This window comes from Macaca fascicularis, chromosome 6, assembly GCF_037993035.2.
Source record: "Macaca fascicularis isolate 582-1 chromosome 6, T2T-MFA8v1.1".
Lineage (NCBI taxonomy): Eukaryota > Metazoa > Chordata > Mammalia > Primates > Cercopithecidae > Macaca > Macaca fascicularis.
In genome coordinates, this window is record NC_088380.1 from 59,849,792 (window position 1) to 59,869,413 (window position 19,622).

A 19,622-nucleotide genomic window follows, 5' to 3' on the forward strand; every position below is an offset into this window, starting at 1 on the left:
CACATGTCTAAGCCACCTCCTCCAATTTAGCTTCTATCAATAATAAAGTTAATACTTTCATCTCTTTGCTTGATCCTTGCATTGCATCTACTTTTCAATTGGTTCTGGCAAGGGAGAGAAAAGGAGTTCTTTTAAAAATTATGCTCTGTGATAGCCTCCACAATTACCCCCTAATAATCCCAATTCAGGTACTCCCACCCTCCCTTGTGGTTCCAGAGTTAGTTTGTGTGATCAATGCAATATGTCATTAGACATTAGGTCTCTCTGTCTCTCATAGATCACTCATTCTGGGGGCAGCCCACTGGCATGTAATGAGCAGTCCTATGGAGAGGCCCAAGTGACAGTAGTAGCCTTGTGAGTGACACTGGAAGTGAAACCTGCAGCTCCAGTCAAGCCTTTAGAAGACTGCAGCCCTGGCTGACAGCTTAACAGCAACCTCGTGAGAGACCCTCAGCTCGAACAACTCAGCTAACCTCTTCCTGGTCCTCAAAAACTGTATGAGATGAAAAAAAAGTTTGTTTTTTTTAGCTACCAAGTTTTGGGATAATTTGTTATCCTAATATATTTTTTAATACCTAGAAGTAAGGTGCTACCATAATAAATACCTAAAATGTAGGCACAGCTAGGAAACTAGACAGTGAAGGTAGCTGGAAAGAATTGAAGAAGCATAGTAGTAAAAGTCTCAAGAGTCTTGAACAAAACATTGGAAAAAATTTGGACTTTGACCAGGCTGCTGGTGGAGGTTTAAAAGAAAGTGAGAAAAATCTTGTTGAAAACAGGACAGGGAATCCTTACTATGGAGTGGCATAAATCTTAGTAATATTGTTGTCTGCAGTAATGTATGTGGTGGAAATGTACCTGGTAAACTGGGTGATCTAATTTGCTATTCATAAAGACATAAAGACTCTCAGCTTTTACAGAAGGTGAAAAATGCTAAAATTAAGAAATGGCTGAAGGACAGAGGTCAAATCCTGGGCACCATCATGGAAACAGAATCCAAAGATGAAGCTGAGGTGTGACTATAAATCCTTTGTTATGACCTCAGGAAGATCAAAAGTGGATCCTCAGAGTACAAGTTTAGTCACACAAAGGCCCTCTAAAGTTTTTAAGGCTATGACTCATAGATTCTTTCAAAAACAGGGCTCCTAAGAAGCTTAAGAGCATAGTTTTTCAGCAGAATCACAAGGTGGGAAAGGGATTATCTCAAAGAGATTTTTGGGTGTGACTTTTGTCTAATGGAATGTACCCCTAAAAATTCGTAGAAGATTCACAAATTTTTAAAAAGAATTATATTAGTAGAAACATGCCAACTAGAACTCAAGGGACAGAGACAGTATAAAATGAAAAAAGGCTTTTGTACTCACTTTGCCCCTGTTTCATTGCAGGTTAAGAAAAAATTTCAGCTGCATACATGTACTAACTTGCATGAAAAAGAAAGAATAGCCAAGCATGGTGACTCACTCCTGTAACCCCAGCACTTTGGGAGGACAAGGTGGGAAGACCACTTGAGCCCAGGAGTTTGAATCAGCCTGGGCAACATAGCAAGACTCTGTCTCTTTAAAAAAAAGGATGACTCAGAAGGGGAAGCTAAGAGCCTCAGAGAATAACTCATGCGTAGAAATAGGACTAAATCCTAAGGCGCTTCCAACATTTGCCTGGCTGGATTTCAGAGCTGCTATGGGGACATAGTAGTATGTCCAGTACCTTCCCTTTTTGAATATTAATGCATAGTGTTTATTCCTGTTCCACCATTGTGTGTTTGGGGTGTGTGTGTGTGTGTGTGTGTGTGTGTGTGTCTCTATGTGTGTGCGTGTTAGTTTCAGATTGAGAGGAACTATACCCACGGAACTAGAGTTAAGAAATTATACCTAATGAACCTCTGTGTACCTGGTCCTGATTTAAATGACAAGACTATAGACTTTGAGTTGATGCTGTAATGAGACAAGAATTTTAGAAGTGTTGGGATGGAGTGGATGTGTTTTGTATGTTGGAGGGACTTGATTCATTTGAGCCTAGAAAGCAGACTAGGGTAGCCAGCCCCCAAGATTGTCTCCTCCTGGTATTCATACCCTTGTAAAATTCCCCTCCCACAACGTACTAGAATTTATCTGTGTGACAGAATATGGCAGAAGTAATGATATGTCACTTCCGACATTAGGTTATAAAAGACATTGTGGCTACCATCTGTCATCACTCACTCAAAGGGAAGCCAACAATCATGCAATGAGAATCTCAGGTGATGAGGACCTGAGACCTGTTGTCAACCATGTGAATAAGCTTGGGAGCAGATTCTCCAGCCCCAGTCAAGCCTCAGAAGGCTTCAGCCCTAGGTGACAGCTTGATGATAATCTCATAAGGCAGAATCACCCAACTAAGCCACTCCTGGATTCCTGACCCTGACACTGACCCTCAAAATGGTGTGAGGTAATAAATGTTGTTTTAAGCTCTTAAATTTGGGGGTAATTTTTTAACGCAGCCATCAATAATTAATACACACCTCTAATGTATTTGTACTTAGACCACATACCATGGGATCTCACAAAAGAGCAATTTTAAAGCTTGCTTGGGTAGTCGATATCTTTATTTTCAGAACATATTCTTCATGCATAAAGAAGCAGAGACTCTTTCCTTCAGTATAATCCTTTCGATAGAAGCAAAAACTTAAGTCTGGCAGTGTTCCTAATATATGTTTTTCACACTTTTCCTTTATTTTAGGCAATTCTAAATAGACAAAATCAACTTGAGAGTGTTCTTGGATTTAATTTAGAAACAACCCCAGTTAAGCTCTTCATAAAACTTTTAAATTGGGCTGGCTTTTATTTTAGGAATATGAATGTTCTTGGAATTCTTCCAAATCTCTAAGCAATAATCTTCTACGCAATCCCCTTTATTTTTTTCTGAAAAAAGGAGTCTAGTTAGTTCCTTTAAGTTTTACTTTTTTGTAAAGGTATCTTTAAAACACCCAGATGCCTCTAGAAATTCAAGATAGAACGAGTCACTCACAACTTCTCTCTGCCTATGTTTCATCTATTTTTCTGTGCTATTGTGTGAATTTTGACGTTTTATTTTGTCAAGAATAGTGGTGAAAAACCAATGAATTTTTAAATGATTCAACTCTAACATTTCCTACATTCTCCTTCCACAAAGTAAATACACAGTAATCATCATTCATTGTTACCTTCTCCATCTCACAACTGCCTTTCACTCCTCAAGTTATTGTGCATTTCACATTCTTTTTTCTACCTAGGACTAATTTGTCCAATCAACTGGACATCTGTTTTTCTTCCCCCTTTTTTGAAAACAGGCTGCTTCTATGTTTTCAGAGTCTTCCTTTCTAGAACATGTAAGAACTTGTTCTCAGACTACTTGTAAGCAAGGCACTCTCTCTGAGTTTACAAGTCTGGAAGCACTTTCTGAGAACAATGAAAAGATCTGTCTGCCTGTTAGTGCGTTCCATGGGAATGTTACACTGTTTGGGAAGAAAGCTTTGTGTAGGCAACAGTCACTTCTACATAGACAATACAAATGGCACCAAATGGCACTTCATTTTATTAACATTACATGTCTAGATAACTGACTGCCCTTGGAAAAATATATACGGAGTGAGGCAAGCTTAATAAAACCTAAATAACTCTGAAGATCTCTTACTTGGTCTGTAAACTTTCTACTTTTTTTTTTTTTTTTTTTTTTTTTGAGACGGAGTCTCGCTCTGCCGCCCAGGCTGGAGTGCAGTGGCCGGATCTCAGCTCACTGCAAGCTCCGCCTCCCGGGTTTACGCCATTCTCCTGCCTCAGCCTCCCTAGTAGCTGGGACTACAGGCGCCCGCCACCTCGCCCGGCTAGTTTTTTGTATTTTTTAGTAGAGACGGGGTTTCACCGTGTTAGCCAGGATGGTCTCGATCTCCTGACCTCGTGATCCGCCCGTCTCGGCCTCCCAAAGTGCTGGGATTACAGGCTTGAGCCACCGCGCCCGGCCAACTTTCCACTCTTATAGCTCATGTATTTTCACAGGAAACAAAAGCCCTTAAGGGCCAAATTTCCACAACAAAACAGTGAATCCTTTCAGGATATAATCCTTCAATTCTTTCCTGAGTACATTTAGATAATTTTTTTTTTTTTTTTTTTTTTTTTTTTGAGATGGAGTTTCACTCTTGTTGCCCAGGCTGCAATGCAATGGCCCGATCTTGGATCTTAGCTCACTGCAACCTCCGCCTCCTGGGTTCAAGTGATTCTCCTGCCTCAGCTTCCCGAGTAGCTGGAATTACAGGCATGTGCCACCACACCTGCCTAATTTTTGTATTTTTAGTAGAGACGGGTTTTCACCATGTTGGCCAGGCTGGTTTCGAACTCTGGAACTCAGGTGATCTGCCTGCCTTGGCCTCCCAAAGTAGTGGGATTACAGGTGTGAGCCACTGCACCCAGCCCTTTTAGATAATTTTTGAATCAGGAAATATATGATGGTGATGACCACATGTGACACCCCAGCCATGAATAAGTTCTTGGCCTTTCTTTTGACTTTAGCCTCATTCCTCCCTTTATTTTCTTTTTCGCACTTTCTTCACCTGCTTCTCTGTTTCTCCATTTCCCTTTTCTGAATCACGCCATGATGCCGTAAAGGAATCTCCTTGGGATCTCATGCTGGATGCAGTCTAGGGGGTGCCCTTTGTCAGAAGAGGGTGAGTGGAAAGGAAAAGTGGCCATAAGCAGGCTGGTCAGTTCCCAGGCAACCAGGGAGGAAAGACAGGGTAGGAATCTGAGGAGCCTCACCAGGGAAGCCCCAAGCCCTGGGTCCCAGCAGTTTGCCTTGAGCCTCAGGAGAGCTCCCATGAGGAGAGTTAGATCCAAGGCTCCACTTTCCTTTCAGTGTTGTGTTTTTAAACTCTCCTCATGTCTGACTAAATGTATATGGGTGGCCACATTGGAGAGGAACTAAAGGGCTCTAGGAGTTTCTCACCAGGTTCCTTTTGTATCTCTTTTCACTAGCGGAAGTGTCTGCTATGGGTAGGATTCCATCTGGGGTTCCCTTTGACCAAGCTTCTGCAGCCAGAAGCACTGAGGAGGGCACTGGGGTGATAGGACTGACCCTGAGGCCCTGGTCACAGTACTCTGAAGTAGGAGTTCCTCTGAGGTGATATGCTAGGCCCTGGTTTATCAAACCAGCAATGGGATGTCTGGAAAAGCCTCTGGGCGGCTGCCGGGACTGCTTCTCAACACACCATGTGTTAACCTGCATTAACACTGAGCGAAGCAGGAACTTACAGTTTTCTGAGCTTGGCTCAGTTTGTCTGTAACAACCAGGCTGAAGTTTCAGGGGTGGCTCCATTTGGGGTTTAACCTACAGACCAGAGGGAGGGAACAATGAAAGACTAGTTATGTTTATGTGGTCTGGCAGAGGAGGTGAAGAGAGCGCAGGATAAATCACTGAGTGCTCATGTCAAAATATCTGCAGACTGCTCACCTTGGTTGCTGTTGAGCTCCCTAGCTCAGCAGCAGCGGGTCGAGGACCAACACTTACCCTTGGATAATAATAGCTACTATTTATTCAGTCCTCCCATGTGCTAGATGACATATTAGGTGCTTTTTGTATACAACTTTAGCAATCCTTTAAGAGAGATGATATTCCCATTTGTCAAATTTTAGAAAGCTAGATAGTCCAGAGAAGATTAGTGGTTTGTTCAATGTTAGGCTTCTAGTAAGTGACCAACATTTTAACTTTGGTACAGAGTTATCTTTGCTATGACATCATATGCATTCCTTAAAAAAAAAAAAAAAAAGTCACACTTTTCAGTTAGCAATATACTATACTTAAAATAATAGGGCTTATGAGAAAAATGGGGTTAGTGTTAGAATTAGGAAGTAAAAAACGCAAGAGTGTGATACAAATAGAAATACTAGCATGGCTGAATCTCTGTAAACATTTGCCTTTAGCATCAAAGACAGCCCTTTGCAGCCTTATGTCCTGGGACTCAGGCTTCTTGTAGGTCCTTGGGGCATTAACTCTCAATGGAGAACATAGGCATCAACATTAGAATTCTGATCTAGGGTTTCAATACAGACGGATGTCTCCTCAAAGCGTCTTCACCTGCACTCATAGCTTCGCCAGATGTAACAGAAAACTTAGTGGCTGGTTTAATGGCTTCAAGAATCACTACCTCATTGAAGGTCTTCACTGTATGGATATACAGGTTTTTCCCTAAAGTACTCATGTATTTCTTAGACTTTCTCCCTCCCTGTAAGAAAATTTACCCTGATCACCTCAAATGATGTGTTGGCAAAAATCGCATATTCACCACCACAACTTTTGCATCATGATCTTCACTCCCCAGTTTGCCTGTCACTTATGAGATACTGTTTCATGAAAGGAAAGAAATGCTGCTTCAGATAGAACCAGCCTGTTTTAGAGCCCACGTGATTTCTTTTGTGTTCTAAAGAGTCCTCATTGGCCTTAAGGGAAGTTTAGACTGCCTGGAGCTTTGCTAACTGATAAAGACTATTTTTCCTCCCCACGCAACCGCCATGGCATGATGCTACTCAGTGAAATGTACAGTAGTTTTTTCATTTCATGTAATCCTGAGACTATATTAAGATTTTATGATAGTCTCAAATGCTTTTTACAGCTGGTTTGTTCAAATTAGGATCCAAATATGGCCTAAATATTGCATTTGATTATTCTATCTGCTATGTATTTTATTCCATACCCTTCTGCTGTTTTTTAATACAGTTGATTTGTTGGAGAAGCCCAACCTTCCTACCACAGAGTATTCCATATTTGAATTTGGCTGATTGCTGTCTCATGATGGTTTTAAAGAGTAGTTCCTCTATTCCTCATATTTCCTATAAACTTATTGTTAGAGCTCAAAACACGTTCAATTTGATTAGTACGAATACTTTGTAAGCGGAGCTTTATAGTTCCTATGGCATTGTATCTTGAAATACAGTGTCAAGGCCTATCTAACTTGAGTGATGCTAAAATTGATCAGTGCATTAGGAAGTGGCAGCTGGATCCCTCCATTATAATATTTGTCAACCATTGATTATCCTAGATCCATAGTATCTCACTGAAATTGAAAGATCATGATTTTCTAAGCCCATCATTTCTTCTGCACTTGTTAGCTAGAATTCTGTGAAGTACATGACCTCAAGTCTTTGGATAAATGGAAATGCAGCTTATTAAAGAAAAGTAAAATCTTGATTCTTTCTTTTTTATCAATTTTGAGAGTAGGCCAGGAACAGTGGCTTCCACCTGTAATCCCAGCACTTTGGGAGGCCGAGGCAGGTGGATCACTTGAGATCAGGAGTTTGAGACCAGACTGGCCGACATGGTGAAACCCCATCTCTACCAAAAATACAAAATTAGCTGGGCGTGGTGGCACACACCTGTAATCCCAGCTATTCAGGAGGCTGAGGCAGGAGAATCGCTTGAACCTAGGAAGCAGAGGTTGCAGTGAGCTGAGATCACACTACTGCACTCTAACCTGTGCAACAGAGGGAGACTTCATCTCAAAACAAACACAAAAACAATTGAGAGTAGAGTTGGTGCCCTAGCCAACTCAGATGGTGACCAGTGAGTTGGTCCCTGAGTATTGTCGTGAACTACTGAATTTTATATATTTATGTTTCAAGCACTTACATTGTTCCTTTTGGCTCGAATTGTCACAACTTTGCCAGCAGAAGCCTTTTCAGTTTAGGTCCTGTGTACTTTTGACATGACCTCTTTAAAGTTTGATTATTTCCTTGCTTTCTGGCAGGAAAATATGTCTACTCATCTTGTAAATGTCCTGATGTGGACCTAAAATCAACTGTTTCTCAAAAGGAATTTCTTTTAGTGGAGAATGATATTTAAAAATCACAATTCAAGCACTAAAGGGGATTTTACTCTTGAACAAGAGCTGATTGCAATCACATAGGTTTTTCTTGGTGCCATTTCAATTTTCTAGCTGTGCACTAATAGTTATAAATTTTTTTCCTGCAATTTCTTTGAGAGAAAATATCGTTATTACAAATATAAAACTTGGTATTCTTGACTCCATTTTTCCTTAGGAAAATTTTTTTTCTGCTTCTTTAATAACATAAGTATTCTTTAGAAATAAAACTATTTAGTTTAGCCAAATCAGTTAGAGAAGTGAACTGGTAGCAAGTACTAGGGAATACCCTAGGTATTTCAAAATGCTCAAATATGAGGTTTTGGACTCAGAAGCTACGCTTCAAAATTTGTTTCTGTTTTCAAATATTAACAAATTTAAAAGCATAAACATTTGTTCATTTTTTGGTTGCAAACTTAATGTTTGCCATTTTGTAGATTATTTTTGGTATATGGATATTAACTATTTTGTTTCTATCCTTGGTTCAGAAATCTGTTCATTTTATTTGTGGCTGTCATTTGCAATCCTTTAAATTAACATATGAAAAGAGATCCAATTCCAACTTTATTAGTAACCAAATGATATGCAAATTAAAACAAGAATATTTTTATTACAACAAATTAGCAAAGACCTAAAAAATTATACTCCATTCCAGGAAGTTTTAAATGACAGTCTCACTTTTTATGCATGCCCTGCTATCATATTTCTCGGTTTTGGGTTTTTTTCTACTTGATGTGTCTCCCATTTTCTCCCTTCCTCAATTACAGTATCAGAGTCCCCCTCACCATGCCCTCTATTCTGACCTGCCAGGGTTGAGCAAACACAAAGATGCCCAGCATAAAATTCAGGGGCCCATGAATTATTCTCTGTAAAGGGCCAGATAGTAAATATTTCAACCCGTGAGAGCTAAGCAGCAAAATCAAGATATTATGTAGGTGCTAAGAGTATGGTAGCTCACTCCTATATTCCCAGCACTTTGGGAGGCTGAGGCCAGAGGATTTCTTGAGCTCAGGAGTTTGAGACTAGCCTGAGCAACATAGTGAAACACCGTCTCTTTCTCTAAAAAAAAAATATATATATATATATAGATAGATATAGATATAGATATAGTGGCTTGTACCTATAGTACCAGCTACTCAGGAGGCTAAGGCAGGAGGATCACTTCAGCCTAGGAGGTTGAGGCTTCAGTGAGCCATGATCATGCTATTGTATTCCAGTCTGGGCAACAAAGTAAGACCCTATCTCAAAAAATAAATAAATAAATAAAAATAAAATGTAACCATTAAAGATGTAAAAATCTACTTTTAGGTTGGGGAGCTGTACCAAAATAGGCAGCAGGTTATATACAGTTACCAACCCCTGGCTTAGATACTCCTACCAGAAAGGACTTACTGCCCAGCTGAGAGGAGGAGTATTATCTAACAGCCCCCAGCAATTAGTTTCATCATGGCCCACTCCTCAAACCACCTTGCTCTTCCTCTAAATCCATCCCACCTCTCCCAGTCAATCACTTGATCCCAGGAGCAAGGCCTAGTCTCCTGCCAACAGCCAGCAAGGAAAAGCAACCTGAGTCCTATAGCTGTAAGGAACGACATTCTGCCAACAACCAGAATGCACTACAAAGTGCATTCTTCCCCAGAGTCTCAAAATAAGAGTCCAGCTCACACCTTGACTTGGGCTTTCTAAGCAGAGAACCGGCCAAATTAACCCCGATTTCTGAAGTATAGACCTATGAGATAGTAAATGGGAGTTACTTTAAGCTGCAGAGTTTGCAGTAATTTGTTATAGAGTAATAGAAAATTAATAAACTGGGAATTGTAGTTTGCAGAGGATAACCCCTGTAACATGGAACAGACAGGGGAAAGACAATGAATGGATCTGGGAGCAAATAAGCCAATGGCCACACAGACCTTATCACAACTTTGTTTTGTACGTCCTTCAGCCTAGATGTTTTTGGCATATACAGCTCATTCTCTGTTGGCTCAATGAGTAGAGAGATTTATTTGTGATGATCACTGATACGTTAGGGATTTCGGCTCATTATTGTTAGTTTTATTGGAGAAAGACTTTGTTAATCGATTAATGGCCATGCGAGCCTTTTCTTTCTGTCTGATTCTCTCCCTTCTGCTGTGGTGTTCGCAATTGAGGAACAGCTACTAAGAGGTGGCAGCTGCAGAGAAAAGCCCAGATGAGGCTAGGAACTCTGACCAGCACTGAGTATTTGAAAGAGAACTTGGCAAAAGGCTATTATTACATGTAGCAGATACCTGTGACTGCATATAGGGAGTGAAGGAGACAGTCCAAAGTGCGCTTGAGGATAACAAATGGCCAGCCTCCACATGATCACTCAGGAAAATCCAACAGAACCCAGAAATCTCACTGAGCTTGAAAAAAATCCATTATTTTTTTCAGACAGAAGCACTTAGGGAAGCACAATGGCTGATTTCAGCATGAGAAAGCAACGTAACAGTACAACTAAACTTTGAGGGTCTCCTGATCAAAGATTTGTGACACTAATAGCTTACACAGGAAAGAGATGATGGCCCTTTTGAATGCCTTCTGAGCACTCTTATGAGATGTACAATCTAATTGTGGTGTAAATATCAGCTATTGATAGTGGGTTTTGTTCATCTGGTTTGTGTTACCACAGTACCAGAGGTCTGTATCTATTAGTGCTAGTAATGTATGGATGATGAGGGCTGGTCCAGACATCTCTGCAGCAATAATAAATGGTAAGAAGATGCAGACAAAGCTGAATTTATTGTGTTTGAGAAGATACAACATTCAATTTCCCTGATAACCAAGCTTAATTGCACAGAATTATGAGACCTCGTTAATGAAACACAATGTAGACAGTTTATATTAGTAATGGCATTACATTGATTATCTAATTTCAGAGTAAGGAATTAAAGGGGGACAAATTAGGGATTATTCTGCTTTTACATAACACCTGTAGTCAGGAAAAATAAATAGCTCCTGTTATTAAACTAAAGCTTTCGTATACAAAAGAATGCTAGATAATAAATGTAGAAATAATCATGGAAATAGAAAATATTTTTGCAAGACATTATGAAATAATCCAAACAAGGATCAATAATGAATGCTAAAACTGTTAGTTGAACAGTGAACAGAGAACTAGATATTCAAAAAGCACCAAAGTATCACCCTTAAAATAACAAGTAATTTGCTATTACTTGTTAATAGCAAATGGAGGAAAAAGTACCCTTTACCGTGGAGAGATATGGCTATTATCACTAGGTAACTTACTACCTGATTGTCCCACTATTAATGACGCTGTGTGACTTCTGAGATAATGCTTTATAAATTATATGACAGCACCTGTCAATAAAGTTTAAGAGATAATGTTTAAAATGGAAATGGAACCTAAAGGCTGGATTAGATTCAAGTTAAAGGAAATACAAAGCAGAGAAGAACAAATTAAGGGAAACTTGAACACATTCAGAATATGGGACAGAATAAGACAACTGTTATGGTCTCAAAAAAAAAAAAAAGCTAATGACAAGGAAAAAAGGAAGAGGTGCTAGGTTGAGGGACTAAACATGCAAAACCAATTCAACATGGGATTCTTGAGTGGATTTTGGTTTTTAAAACAAGCTTTAAAAACACTTTGGGTTAATGGTGAATTTTGAATATGGAATATTCAAATATCAGGCAGGGTCCTTGCAGGAAACCAATGGCAAACTCAAAAGAACTTAATCATCAATCAGTTAAAGAAGGGACTATTGAGGGATGTGGGCAGAGCTAATGGAATCAACAGGGGGTGCTGAGGCACTCAGGATGCAGCAGGGAAGCACTCGTAGACCTGAAGGAGCAGGCATGGGGGCAGTTATGAGGGTCCAGTCACAGCTGGAGCTGCTGAACAGAGTGTGGCTTCACAAGGGATACAGTGGCAGCTGCAGCCAATACCAGACCAGGAACTCAGCAGGGAAGAGCAGAGAAAGAGTATCCCAGCCTCTCTCCCACCCTCCGATCTCTTGCCAGTGCTCCCCATTGGCCTCTGATGTCTTGTAGGTGCCTCCCGTTGGCTGACCCTAACTGGCCACCCATGGCAGTCTGCAGAAATCAGCCTTTCACAGGTCAGAGCAAAACTGAGAAAAGTGGAGAATGCATCTGGAGGTGGGAGGCAAAGGGAGAATAAAGCACAACTAGTACAGAGTAGAACTGTTAATTGTTAGATGTAATAGTTGTCTTGTGAGATCAGATAATGCTCTTAGCAGTTATTTTTAGATGTACATTGAACTATTAAGGAATAAATATCATAATGTCTCATTCTGAACTGATTCAGCAAGATAGATAGACAGATAGATAAGTAGGTAGATAGACTAGATACACAAAGCATATATAGACACAAGCTTTTTTTCTTATTTATTGCTACCAACTTCATGCATCCAGCCTCCAATCACGTCATGCCTAAAGAAACAATCCTTGCCCCCGTTTCTTAGACCCAGTACCTGGCACATGATAAATGATAAAAAATAAGTTCTGACCCGTGCATCCCTTTTTCAGAGGAAATTATACTTCTTGACTGCCCCATAACACTTCTATTATAAAGAAATTTATCATATTGTTATATTTTTTCACCGCAAGAAAAATTATCAGGGTGAAAGAGGGGGATTAACTAATGATAAAGGTGTAAACAGTGCAAGAAGACTTAATCATCCTTAGCGTGTATGTGGTTAACAAAAGAGCATAAAAATAAATGAGGCAGAAACAGATAAAAGTGCAAGGAGAAATAGATAAATCCAGTATCATAGCTGGAAACTCCAACACTCTTTGATCAGAAATGGACAGATCCAGCAGGCAGGAAATCAGTGAGGACAAAGCTGAACTCAGTAGCAGTGCCAATCAACTGGATATGATTGATATCTGTAGACTGCTTCATCCAACAGCAGGACCTTACACATTCTTCTCAAGCTCACATGGAACATTCACCATAATACACCACATTTCAGGCCATAAAATGCACCTAAACAATTTAAAAGAATAGAAATCATACATCTGCTTTCAGACCATGATGTAATTAAACTACAAATCAATAACAGAAAGATAGAGACCTCAGCTCCTGCTTATGAAAAAATAATAACAGAAGGATAGCTAGAAAATCCCAAATACTTGGAGATTAAGAAACACTCTCCTAAACAATATATGGATAAGAAAAATAATCTCAAGAGGACGTAAAAAATGTTTCGAACTAAATGAAAATGATAATACAACTCATTAAAATTTGCATAATGCAGCAAAAACAGTACTTAGAAGGAAATCTATAGCATTGAATACATAAACTAGAAAGGAAGAAAGATCTATAATAATCTTTTTTTTTTTTTTTTTTTTTTTGAGACGGAGTCTCGCTCTGTCGCCCACGCTGGAGTGCAGTGGCCAGATCTCAGCTCACTGCAAGCTCCGCCTCCCGGGTTCACGCCATTCTCCTGCCTCAGCCTCCCGAGTAGCTGGGACCACAGGCGCCGCCACCTCGCCCGGCTAATTTTTTGTGTTTTTAGTAGAGACGGGGTTTCGCCGTGTTAGCCAGGATGGTCTCGATCTCCTGACCTTGTGATCCGCCCGTCTCGGCCTCCCAAAGTGCTGGGATTACAGGCTTGAGCCACCGCGCCCGGCCAAGATCTATAATAATCTAAACTTCTATTTTAGAAAACTTAAAAAGAAGAGCAAACCAAATGCCAAATAAGCAGAAGAAAAGAAAATGAAAAATTAGAGCAGAAATCAGGGAAATGGAAAGTAGAAAATTAATAGACAAAATCAAAAGCTAGTTATTTTAAAAGATCATTCAAATTGGTTACTCTCTAGGCCAAGAAAAAAGGAGAAGACGCAAATTAGAGTTGTCCCATGAAAACCCTGGGGAATTGTTCCAGGACTCTCCATGGATACCAAAATTTATGGATGCTCAAATCTCTTACATAAAATGGCACAGTATTTACAAATAGCCTACACACATCTTCTCTCCTGCTTTAAATCATCTCTAGATTACTTTTGATACCTAACACAATTTAAATGCTATGTAAATAATTGTTACAATGTACTTTTAAAAAATTTGTATTATTTTATTCTATTTTTATTTTTGCTTTTCAAAAAATACTTTTAATCCATGGTTGGTTGATTTTATGAAAGGGGAACCCATGAAGATGGAAGGCTGACTGTACTAATATCAGAAGTAGACGAGGAGAGGCATCACTGGAGTTCCCATGGATATTGAAAGGATAATAAAGGAGTTCTCCTATAAGTTGTAAATTCCTACATAGCAAGAATTCTGTCTTACTCATCCTTTAACAACTACTGTGTACCTTATAATGTTTCATAAAATATGCTATGATTTGGTTTTATTATTCACAAAACGATGCTATAAGAGGTGAAAAATGGAGAGGCTAGAAAGCATAAAAACAAGTTACATCAGGTGGTAGAGCTTGGTTTAAGGGTCAAAGATAAAAGAAGGGAAGGTTAAGGGCAGGGCTTTAGAGAGAGAGAGGATAAACACAGTTTGATTAAATAGCTGATTTAGCTGGGTGTGGTGGCTCATGCCTAAAATACCAACACTTTGAAAGCCTGAGGCAGAAGGACTGCTTGAGCCTAGGAGTTCAAGACCAGCCTGGGCAACATGGAGAAACCCTATCTCTACCAAAAGACAAAAACAAAAACAAAAATTAGCCAGGTGTGGTTATACACACCTGTAGTCCCAGCTGCTTGGGAGGCAGAGGTGGGAGGATTGGTTAGGCCTAGGAAGTTGGTTAGGCTGCAGTGACCCATGATTGCTCCACTGCACTCTAGCCTTGGTGACGAGATCCTGTCTCAAAACAAAAACAAACAAACAAACAAAAACATATATATATATATGTTTATATATATATGATGTTTATCCACAGTAAAGTTCAGTCTAGGGTTAATAAAAGATTCTAGGGTCACTAAGGCAAAGAATAGTCTCAGTAGCAGAGCATTGGGTGAAGCTAAGGTCCCCAGGAGATCTGGGATGTCTGTGAGGAACAGTGAGGCTTAGTCATTCAGACAAGCCAGCAGAAGTGAAGTTCAGAGAATGTGGATGGGCCTCAGGCTCTAGAGATCAAAGCAAACAGATAGAAAAGGCAGAGTGTAGAATCCAGACAGAGAGGCTCCCAACAAGGTATGCGATTCTGCATAAGCAGATTTGAGGAGACACCAACTTCGGACTGATGTAGATAAACATTTCTGGTAATTCTAGTTAGTGATTCACTGAACTCACATAGGATAGTATCTCTTCAAAGGCACTTGTGTTGTAATTAAATGCACACATAAGAAATAAAGCTTATTGAGCACTTAGCAGGTACTACCCACTCTTATGCATACTATATGTTTAAACCATTTAAACTCACACCAACCCCCTGGGGGTAGGTACTATTATTATCCCTGTTACAGATGAGGAAAGTGAGAAGTAGGAGTTAATTGGTCTCATGATCCCCTACAAGCTGGCCTTCCAGAAAAATTAGGTGACTTACCCCAGGATCCCCTGGAAACCAGTCAGAATGAATTGCCTTAAACTCCAGCTTGTAGTCCAAAGCAAGGCTTGCCCACAAGTCTTGCCAGTACGTGGTTGAACAGAAAATAGAATCCAGGCAGCCTGAGTCCTTTTCCTGCCAGACAGGGGCTGGGGCTTCCCCAAGCATGATGGTTCAGGTGGTAGATCCTGCCACTGCTTTGCACACCAGCTCCCTGGTGCTAACCTCAACTGCCAGGGCTGAGCTGGAAGGATAGGACTGGAGGCAAAATCCTACCCCATCATGTTGCTAGTGTATTCCACCCTGGTATTGGTCACACCAAGGAAGGGCCTGGACTTTCCTAATCATGCAGCTTAAAAGCAACACAAGGCAAGCGGGGGAGTCCGCTCTCCTGAAGTCTGACATCCAGGAAGACCAGATTGCTATGTGCTGTCTTTGACTTACTGGGAGACGCACACACCTACACTAGTGCCCCCTTATCTGAGGGGGATACATTCCAAGACCCCCAGTGGATGCCTGAAACTATAAATAATACCAAACCTTACAAATGCTATGTTTTTTCATATATATATATATATATATATATATGTAATACCTATGATAAAATTTAATTTATATAATAGATTAGGCAGAGATTAATAACAATTGCTAATAATAAAATAGAATTATAACATACTATAATAAATTTATGTGAACATTGTCGGTCTCAAAATATCCTATTGTATGTAATATTTTTGGACTCTGGTTGTTCGTGGCAAGTGAAAACTCAGATTGGGGGGTGGCACTACTATATTTTCCTGTCTCCATTAGTGGTTTCCAGTGAACGCTGCACCAGGAGGTTGGCCATTTGTCCTTATCTATACATCAAACTAAGGCATGGAGAGTAAGAACTTGCTAAGGTCATATAGCCAGGAAGTGGTTGAACTGAGATTCGAACTGAGACAGTCTGAGTCCAAATTCTACCACCTCTTGTGTGTGATATCTAGTGGATAAGTGGGCTTTTGTGACCAGTGTCTCTGCCTTTCCTCATGATTCACAGCACAGAGACTTGTGCATACATTCTCACTTGATATCTGAATGACTGTAACAGTGATGTAAATTAACAAGGAAGGGAGATAGCCCTGATTTAATTGGAAATCATTGACAGAACTAGCCTAGTAAACTTTCTACAAACAGAATACAAGTGTTTTGTATTTAATTGCTAAAGTGTTTTAAAATTGAACTCAAATCAATAAATACTTATTGCATCTGTCAGTTAAACGAAAGAGCCAATAAACAACCAACTCTGTTTTCTAATCAAGAGGGACTGATCCTTTAAAAAAAAATAGTTTAAGGGAAGACATGATCAATGTAAAACTGGATCATAGACTTTTAGAGTCTTTTTTTTTTTTTTTTTTTTTTTTTTGAGAGGGAGTCTCGCTCTGTCGCCCAGGCTGGAGTGCAGTGGCCGGATCTCAGCTCACTGCAAGCTCCGCCTCCCGGGTTCACGCCATTCTCCTGCCTCAGCCTCCCGAGTAGCTGGGACTACAGGCGCCCGCCACCTCGCCCAGCTAGTTTTTTTTTTTGTATTTTTTAGTAGAGATGGGGTTTCACCGTGTTAGCCAGGATGGTCTTCTCGATCTCCTGACCTCGTGATCCGCCCGTCTTGGCCTCCCAAAGTGCTGGGATTACAGGCTTGAGCCACCGCGCCCGACCTCTTTTAGAGTCTTAAGAGATGAGAAAAGAGATAAAGATGGATAGATATGGAGTAACTAGAATAAGACTCTCTCACAAACTGGACCTTAAATTGATTTAGGAGGAAATATAGGATTGGGATAGAGAAAAAGAAGAGAAAGAATTGCCTATAGGCACAATAAAAAGCACAAGTGAATCAATCAACACAGAGGGTACTGTAGACCAGTGAGGAAGAATCATGATCTAGATTAGGGGATTCATGTTGGAAACAGTGAGACAAGTTAGAAAGGATATGATGGGACATATTATATGGTTCCAAACATAATAGATGAGCACTTGAGCTGGAAAGTAGTATAATGTTCACAGGTGGTAAAGAGGTATAATGAGAAAATCTGTACTTCACAAAAATTAATCTGATGGTGTTCAGTGGGTTGGAGAGAAGACCAATTAGAAGGTTATTTGTGGAATTCCAACAACCCAATGAACTGAGCTGATGGAGAGAGATGGTCCTCCCACTACCAACACTCAAACGTAAGGCAAAAATATTTACAGGTGATGAGCAATGATGAAAAAACAAAAGAACAAATGATAGATGACATGAAGAATGGGAATAGGGAAGACCATATTTAAGATTCTGAGGTCATTAAATGATATAATGTGTTTACTAGCCCAAAAATACATACTAAACAAGTAGAAAGAAAACAAAATTTCCAAATCAGGAGCAAGCATCAAGAAAACAATCGAAATGGAAGGAAAGAACAATGTCTCTTGGAACATAACAACATGATATAATATGAACAGTATCTCCTTATATGTAATGTAGGTATTAAACATAGGGTGAGAAGTACACATATCAATTTCAAAATAGTGGTTTAATCTGAAATTGTTAAACAGAGAGGGAGGGAAGCAATAGAACTGAGAGTTCAAAAGCCTTTTGTTGTATCTGTAAAGTATTTTATTTCTTAAAAATACAATTATGTACCACATAATAACATTTTGGCCAATGGACTACACATATGACATGGTCCCATAAGATTATAGTACTGTCTTTTTACTGTACCTTTTCTATGTTTAGATATATTTACATACACAAATGCCACTGTTAAATTGCCTACAGTATTCAGCACAGAAACATGCTGTGCTGGATTGTAGTCTAGGAGCAATGGGCTACACCATATAGCCTAAGGTGTGTCGTAGGCTCTACCATCTTGGTTTGTATAAGTATACTCTATGATGTTCACACAATGAGGAAATCATCTAATGATGCATTTCTCAGAATAAATTTCTGTCGTTAAGCAACCCATGATTGTATCTGAAGCAAATATCTATATCTCCTTATTAAACCTTAGGGTAAGTACATAAATTAGAGAATAAGTACATAAATAGAGAATAAGTAAGTACATAAATTAGAGAATAAGTATATTATTCTCTAATTTTCTATTGTATTATACATAATATACATATACATATATTATATATACATATACATGTATAATATACACATATATGTGTATAATATATACATATATAATATACATATATGATGCAAAAACAAATTAGACAATAACATACATTTAGGTACTTAGCCTAAGGTTTAATAAGGAGATATAGATATAGATATGATATACTATATTATACATATAGTATAATATTTGAAAACCTATTAAAGTAATTGAATCCTGAGGTGAAGGGTCTAGTTTAACGTTGCACAAGAGGGAGTCCTCCAATATGACTTTCTGCACCTCCATCCCTGGCAGAAATCCCCTAAATAATATCCATGGAGCTGGTGTGGCAACCAGATATGAGGTTACACATTCACCAAGTCTCAAAGATACGTACCTTCTTGCTGTTACTAACAGTTTAAGATTCAACAGTCAAGCTCTGTACCAAAAAAGACAAGGTCCAGGGGTTTTATTCTGTAATCTGTTTATAGTGCCCTCTAGTGGCAGCTCTGCAGAGATCTAATGCATAACTCACTTTTTTTGTGTTGAACATTAATTAACTTTGTATTTATTTTTCAATATATTAACAAAACATAAATTGGATTTTGTTTTTGTTACTAAGCAATACGAGTAATTATTAACTTTAAAATTGTATTATTCATTCATTACCTACCAGGAAAAGATCATGCTGTTTGCTTTAGGTGGTTAAATCTTGTACATTTGCATAGGTAAAATGTTCTCAATATAACGCTTTAGAAATTCTGTGCTTCATGAAAAGTCCCTAGAGATTTGCCGATGCCTTTATTTTTAATATGTTTGAACCTCAAGGAAAACACTGAAATAATATGAAATAATTCTGATGAAGTTTCCTATACTTATCAGTTGTAGTTGTCTGATGATGTCAGTAAAAAACCCTATAGGGTAATCAATCATCATTTTATTATGTGAAACTTGGTCACAAAATTACTTATTTAATTCGAAACTAGCAACTTATTGGCCAGTGGTTTTTAACTGGGGATGCATGTTAGACTTAGCTGTGAAGTTTTACTAAACTGTAGATGTTTGGGACTCACTCTAGACTTGCTGAATCTCCTTACTTGATATTCTTGAAATATTCATATTGGCATAGTCTTAACATACTCTTGG

At 39.1% G+C, this 19,622-nt stretch overlaps 1 long non-coding RNA gene across 1 annotated transcript; it reads left to right on the forward strand.

Annotated features, from left to right (window-relative positions):
- Positions 1-277: 277 nt before the first annotated feature.
- On the forward strand, positions 278-14,107 carry LOC123573954 (uncharacterized). Its single transcript, XR_006698704.2, has 4 exons — positions 278-495; positions 2,159-2,424; positions 7,113-7,179; positions 14,020-14,107. It is a non-coding gene; the product is annotated as an uncharacterized lncRNA (long non-coding RNA).
- Positions 14,108-19,622: the final 5,515 nt, after the last annotated feature.